The 7,487-nt window shown below is 39.0% G+C and overlaps 1 long non-coding RNA gene across 1 annotated transcript in view; it reads right to left on the reverse strand.

The window, feature by feature from the left end:
* Positions 1-7,240, reverse strand: part of LOC145512205 (uncharacterized) — a 32,039-nt gene extending 24,799 nt beyond the window's left edge. Inside the window, exon 1 of the long non-coding RNA XR_014058391.1 lies at positions 7,048-7,240. This is a non-coding gene — a long non-coding RNA (uncharacterized LOC145512205). The remainder of the gene's footprint in view (positions 1-7,047) is intronic.
* Positions 7,241-7,487: the final 247 nt, after the last annotated feature.

The following is a 7,487-nucleotide window of genomic DNA, read 5'->3' on the forward strand; positions in this document are numbered from 1 at the left end:
TGCAACCCCATGGATTGTAGCCCATTAGGCTCTTCTGTCCATGGAATTTTTGAGGCAAGATTAGTGGAGTGGGTTGCCATTTCCTGCTCCGGGGAATCTTTCCAATCAAGGGATCAAGACCGTGTCTCTTGTGTCTCCTGAACTTGCAGGCGGAGTCTTTTATCACTGCACCACCTGGTAGGTGATAAGTAGCTATACACCAAATTAAATAAAGACAAATATATATATATATATATATATATATATATATATATATATATATAAAACCTACATATTTATAAATATTTGTAGTAAGATTCCTTAATATTTACAAATAACCAACCCTTCTCAATCTCACCTATCCCATCACACACATATATTTAGTTGGTTAGTCGATTTGAGAACTCAATATGATTTAGATTATGTTTATTTCATAAACTGATTTTCTTCTTTTAATGGTATCTCTGTATTATAGCCTTGTAATTCAGAGTATGAATTTGTAATCAGGCCCCTGAAAACTTTATGCCCCATCTTGGCCTAACTTGCTTAGTTTAATTAGTATTAATTTTTAATTTTCTAATTAATGATAAGCTAAATTTCCTTCTTTGTTAAAAATGGAGATAATGAGAGTATCACCTTATGGAGTCATCATGAGATTGAATAATCCAGAGCTTTTCACATAGCAAGGGTTTATTAAATGTGAGCTATAATTATTTCAGCAGAAATATGTACCCTTAGTGCTTTGACATAATAAGCATCTAACTGCGTCACCTCCCATCTTTCAACCTGTGCTCTTAAGCTTCCATCTCTCCACACTGAAAAGCTTGACTGAACTGCTGGATTTCATGTGAACGCTGGGGACGGGCTTCATCATTTTGTTAACCATTTGCAACACTTTTTAGGTATATCACTACCTATTGTCAAGACTTACTATTGATTTCATAAGTGCAGTTTTATAAATATATAGCAATTACAATATTAATGTTATAATCAAGATATATAATGTGTTCTCTCATTGCCTTCATTCTTTATCATCCTCAGGAAGTAAAAAAGTTTCACACCAGCAAATCCCCACCAAAATGTAATTAATTAATTAAAGCAAACTTTCCCAACATTTTGCTTTTCATAGTTTTGCACACTGAAAACCATTTGGACTTACACATCACTATTTTCTGAAACAGGAGAACAAAGATTCAAAAGCAAAAAATAATAATAATAAAAAAATCCATGATACTGGTTTAAATTCTTCTAGGTCTTTGATTCTGCTCTGGGTAATTACTCCAAGGCCACTCTAACAGTTTGATTTGGAATATTGTAAATTTCAGGAATACCTCCATTTTAATTACTATCTTATATGCCTAGAAAACAAATTGTTGTTGGGGCTAAAGGAATTTCTTAGCAAATATTTTTCTCCCACCTCCTGGCCTCATGTTCTTTTCCTCTATCATCACAGGTAGTGACTCATTTGGTTAATCATACCACAAACAGAACCACAATTACAGCTTAAGAGTCTCCGTTTTCAAAGCCAAAGGCTCTGCAGGTTGTTTCAGAAGCAGTGGAGTGCAGTGCTGCCAGAGAGGCGCTCAAGAAGTCCACAGGAAGGCGCTGGACAGGAGGGCGGGGGGGTGGGGGTGGGGGGCTTTAGTTCCACTGTAAATATAAACCCAGAGCCAGATTATACCAGTGGACATTGAACATAATTGTGCAAACTTTTCCAAACCCACTTGCATATCCTCTTAATTTAAGAAGGATATATTGTTTACCATGTGGACTAGTATTTCCAAGCATTTATACTTAATGTCACATACTCTCATTTTAAATGAAACCTGCCTTTTTTCCCTCAGATTTTGATTTTAAATATTTGTGAATTCAGCCAGCCTGAGTTCAAGAACTGACTAGTCCCAGGAATTCAGCCAGTTCTGCCATGTCTCAGGGTTCAATCCCTTCTCCTATAAAGAGAAACAAGGAAGTGAGGAAGTATACATCTTATTTAGGGCCTCCCAGGTGAGTCAGTGGTAAAGAATCAGCTTGCCAATTCAAGAGACGCAGAAGAATTGGGTTCGATCTCTGGGTTGGGAAAATCCCTTGAAGGAAGAAATGATAACCCACTCCAGTATTTCTGCCTGGAAAATTGCATGGACAGAGGAGTCTGGCAGGCTACAGTCCATGGGGGTCACAAAGTCGGACACGACTGAGTGACTGAGCACGCAATTCTTGTTTAAGAGTACACAAATAATAACTACAGAAAATTATGAAGACTTTTTTTTTCACTTACAATCTCAATAACTAATTATGCGTTCTTAACTGTCACCTCCACAGTCTCTTTAATGCTGCAGAGCGGCATCCTCTTTTCCATCTTACATCCTGTGCACTGTGCACTTCTGCACATCTTTCCAATGTTTTATCCTCTCAAAATGCAAAAACCAGAATTGCCCACACCATCACAGGTGTCTGCATGTGACCCATCTCTCGCCCTAAGGGCGATGCTTGATTTGCATTCCAGTGCCTTTCCTGACAACACCTCATGCTGTGTTGTCCCACTTCCATAGTTATGGGAAGATAAAAGGACTGGGAAAAATTGTGCCTGCTTTAAAACACATTCCTTGATCCACTCTGCTGGGCAAGGTAGTGATAGAGAAGGACAATATAGGTGAGAAGGCAGACTCGGCAGCTGCAAGGCAAATGCTACAAGCATGATCTACGGGCCAGGAACAGGAATCAATACCTCAGAGGCCTCTTTTTACACATGCAGCAGAGCTGTTTCATTCTTCACTTTACACTGCACTGGCTGACACTAAAACTTATCAGGTACTTTTCTGCTCTCTTACCCAGGTACTTAAGATATGCTTATAATCTATTCTTATATGATTGACTCCGCATTTCTGAAAAGCAGTTAAGGTCAAGTATAAACTCAGAGATCTCACTCAGTTGCCAGGCTACACACTTTAAAAAGCATTTCTTAATATGTATCATCAGTGTTTATAATTGCCCTTATACTTTTGCTATTCTGTACCGAAATCAATTGCCTCCACAAAAAAAGTCAAAAATGAAAACTGTCCATTCCAGGAATATGCAATTTTTAAAATGTGCCTGTAAGGAAGAGCATTATAGCGCATTTTTCAAGTCTGAGCAGATCATGTGTCCCACTTCACCTTTATCTGTACAGGAACACACCTACTCCAAACCTTGCAAAGTAGCTTAGATAGAAGAGCCTTCCCTTGAGGAAATGCTGTGGCCTCCTGCGTGAATGAGTCATAATTACACTAGGGTTTGCAGAATTGGTGAAGTCGCTATAATTGCAAGAAGGTAGGCTTGGTCGTCAAATTTGCCCAGGATTGAATCTCAGCTAAGGACTTAATGTGCGTGCGTGCGAGCTCAGTCATGTCCAACTCTGTCCGACCCTTTGGACTGTAGCCCACCAGGCTCCTCTGTCCATGGAATTGTCTAAGCAAGAATACTAGAGAGGGTTGCCATTTCCTCTTCCAGGGGATCTTCCCAACCCAGGGACTGAACCCACATCTCCTGTGTCTCCTCCATTGCAGGGGGATTCTTTACCCACTAAGCCATTGGGGAAGCCGCAAGGATTTATCAAATGATTATTTTAGAAAGTCAGGAACACCCCTGGTCATTTTCCACATTAACATTACCAGATATACCATATCTTTTAAAAATTCTTTTTTTAATAATTTTCTTCTCTTTTCCTATTAGTTTTCAACATTTTTAAAAAAGATTTATTTGATGTGGGCCATTTTTAAAGTCTTTATTGAATTTGTTACAATACTGCTTCTGTTTTTCGTTTTGGTGTTTTCATCACGAGGTATGTGGGATCTTAGTTCCTCCCACCAGGGATTGAACTTGCAGCCCCTGCACTGAAAGGTGAAGTCTTAGCCACTGAACTGCCAGGGAAGTTTCCCTATGAGGCTTTTTTTTAACCAAGCCTGCTTACTTTCACTATTCTTTCCCCCAGCAACTCATCCATAATCATTTTCTCAGAAGTCTCTAAAGTTTGCCTTCCTGCTTGTAGAGATTTTTCTCTATTCTTCAATTTATATAGATTTTTCTCCATACTTCAATTTGTTGGCAATTTGCTAACTTGTTCCCTCTTTCGGGAACACTTTCTGATTCCTCAGCTTCTGTCTGCTTTGCTGCATTACTTGAAACTTGCTTTGGCAATTTCTCTGAGATGCTCACCCTGGTGGTTGCCCTCCTGCCCATGAGGAGGCCCTAGACAAGCCACTCTGCCCAAGCCCAGCTTAAGGACTAGCTTTGCTCTGAGTTTATTAGCATCTTTCCCTCACAAGTTTCTTGAGGGATAGAGCAAAATGCAGTATCTACAGCAAAAGCCAAGAGGTGTGCCACGTGGCAGCCCTGTCGAGGTCAGGGCTTGAGTCTGCAACTTATTTCTTTGATAGAGTCCCTGCCCTCAGTAGTACAACTTTATAAACATATATACACTTTTTTAATAATTATGAGAGGAGAGTCCAGATGAACCCTGAACTTCATAGCTTTTCTTGATGGCTTTTCTATCCTTAAAATGGTTCATTTCGATCAAATCAGACTTGACAGGTCTCAGATTCAACTATATTTCATGTGGGTGCTAGTCTTCCTGTGAATGCTTTAGAGAAAACTGGCTTAAGTTTGTAGCAAATCTTACAGTTTGATTTCCCTCTTTAATACTGTCCATGGCCACTCCCCCACTGCATACATTAGTGTCAGTTTTGCCCTGCACAACTCAGGGGCAAAATCGATACAATCTTTGCCAATCGCCTTGGCGTGGCCAGTGAAGCCATTTTCTTCATGATTTGTCCCGATCTACCCCTCCAGCTTCCCTGCCTCCTACTTATCTTCAGCTTACACATTGCAGTTGTGCACAATGAATTGTTTGTTGTTGTTGTTTTTCCTAAATATGCCATGTTCTAATGTTCTGTGGCCTTGCAGACATGGCTTATACTGTAGGGAATGTTGCTACCATCTTATCTGCTATTTCCACTCAGTCTTTAAGCTTGAGTCTCCTCCCCTGTGAAGATTTTTGTCTAGAGTTAGTAGTTTTTCTCTCCTCCCTGATCTTCTTATATTTTCTTCTGGCTTTGTGGGTTTGTCTGTCTCCCCTCTGGACTTTAAGGACCTTTGGCAGCGGCCTGTGCCGTGTTCACCTCTGACCCACAGTTCTTTTCAACGATGTGGCCCAAGGAAATTTTAAAAGGACTCTTATGGCAGACTCAGAAAACATGTTCCCTCAGTTCCAACGCTCGTTCTAGCCTTCTGTCACTCATGCACTGCGCTACGTGGTCAAATTACTTAACCTTTCTGTGCCGAACTTTTTTCAATAGTAAATGACGTTTGCAATAGTGTCCATCATACAGAGTAACTGCAACTAGTGAAGGACTTAATACATAAAACATGCCTATAAGGTTCTGTTAGTCACTCAGTCCAAGAGTTAATACATGTAACACACCTATAAAGGAGTGTGTGTTAGTCACTAAGTCAAGGACTTACTACATGTAATATGTCTATACAGGTGTGTATGTGAGTCACTCAGTCGTGTCCAACTCTTCGTGATCCCATGGACTGTAGCCAGCCGGGCTCCTCTGTCTATGGGATTCTCCAGGCAAGAATACTGGAGTGGGTTGCCATTCCCATCTCCCAGGGATCTTCCCAACCCAGGAATCGAAGCCGGGTCTCCTGTATTGCAGGCAGATTATTTACCATCTGAGCAACCAAGAAGGTGGTAAATGATAAACACATTTGAAATCAGTATGGTTATTGTATTATTGTCTCTCTCACAATATTGCCAACAAGTAGTTCTCAAAATTTGGAATGCTAGAGAAATGCTTTTAAAACCCAGAATGCTAGACTTCAGGGTCCTGGGCTCTGCATTCTTACAAATAATTTCACATTTTTTAAACACCTTTCCAGCACTGTGATGATTCTGGATGAGGTCATAAAATGTCGAGTAATCCTAAGATTCTAAACTGTCACATAAAGATTATGTTAGTATTCTTTACGGTGATTAATACACACACAAAAAAAACATACATACTGGCAAACATTTTTTCCTAGATTATCCTCAGTGTCAGAAATGTGTATATACCTAAAATTCATTATCTTTCTTTACCATACTAGGTTGTTTAAAACTCTACTTTTGCTGTCTAGCATTTATAACATTAACGATATCTCACATGCTTATTTGAAGCACTTGACAATTTAAAATCCACTTGCTTACTTCATGATTTTTGTACATGTTTTACAGATAAATATAGTCACTCAAACAACAAAGCAAAATTTAATTTTACAGTAGTGATGTTGAAATACACAAGGAGAGACCAATAAAAGTCTGTATCTTACAAGTTTTCTTGCACCGTAGGTCAGATAACAAACTACCCTCCCCAGTATCTGCATTTTAGTTGAAGTTCTAGAAAATTCTATCGTCACTGTTTATTATACTCAAGGCAGGTGTCATTTGCTCTAAAAACTTGCACATGCTGTATTACCAAGTGTGTATACGGGAGAGTAGATTTGTAAAGCCAACAATTTTGAACAACTTCAGACAAAATTTCAATTGATTTTTATTTGGAATGTAATATTCAGGATAAAACCCAGCACATTCCTTCTGGACGATATGGACAATAGCTAAACAGCTTTTTAAGTCACATTTGAATGTGCGCGTTCCTGTTGTTGTGCACTTACAGGAACACTCAGTCAATAATTACTTTAATAGAAAATGAGGTAAAGAAAAAATGTAATTTCAACATCATGACCGAGAAGTATTTTTAAAGTATGCATTTCTGTAATAAGATGCTTTTAAGTCTAAAACAACAGTCCCAGGCCATAATTTTCTTCTTTGAGACTGTCTATAATAGCCATAAGGTAGAAACAATGAGAAATTAGGGAACTATAGTACATGTTAAAAGCATCCTTACTAGGAAGGGAAAGTCCAGGACTTAACATTAAGCTACTACAATTCTCCCTATTCTGTATATTCTGTACTTCACTTTTACATTCTCCGTTTAATACCAAGAGATACATTCAAATACCCAAGAGATATGATATGCAAGATACAATGCTTACTTGTAAGTAGAACAAGTTAACTTTCAATACAGTTGGTTATATTATGTTCGGTATCTTGTTTTAGGTTCCATCTTATTTGGCTTTTGTTCCTAAGAGTGTATAATACGACACAATCTATAAGATTCCTTCTCCTCTTCGATACGCATGTTTTCAGCATCTACTGTGTGCCCAGCACTGTTCTAGGTTCCGGGACAAGAAAGAGCCAAAGGCTTTATCGTCATGGAGCTTACATTCTAGCCCTGGGAACAGACATCAATGTTAAATGAATATATGTCAGATACAGTGACAAATGCTAGGAAGGAAACCAATTCAGGGCAATAGCATGGGTGAAGGGTAGCAGGTAACATGTATCTGGGCAAGATGGAATAGAACCACCCAGAGAAACCACTCTTTATCAGAGACAAAAGGGAAGTGAAGGAATCGGTCTTGCAACTATCTGT

Source organism: Giraffa tippelskirchi, chromosome 7 (assembly GCF_054371585.1).
Source record: "Giraffa tippelskirchi isolate mGirTip1 chromosome 7, T2T-mGirTip1v1.2.pri, whole genome shotgun sequence".
NCBI lineage: Eukaryota > Metazoa > Chordata > Mammalia > Artiodactyla > Giraffidae > Giraffa > Giraffa tippelskirchi.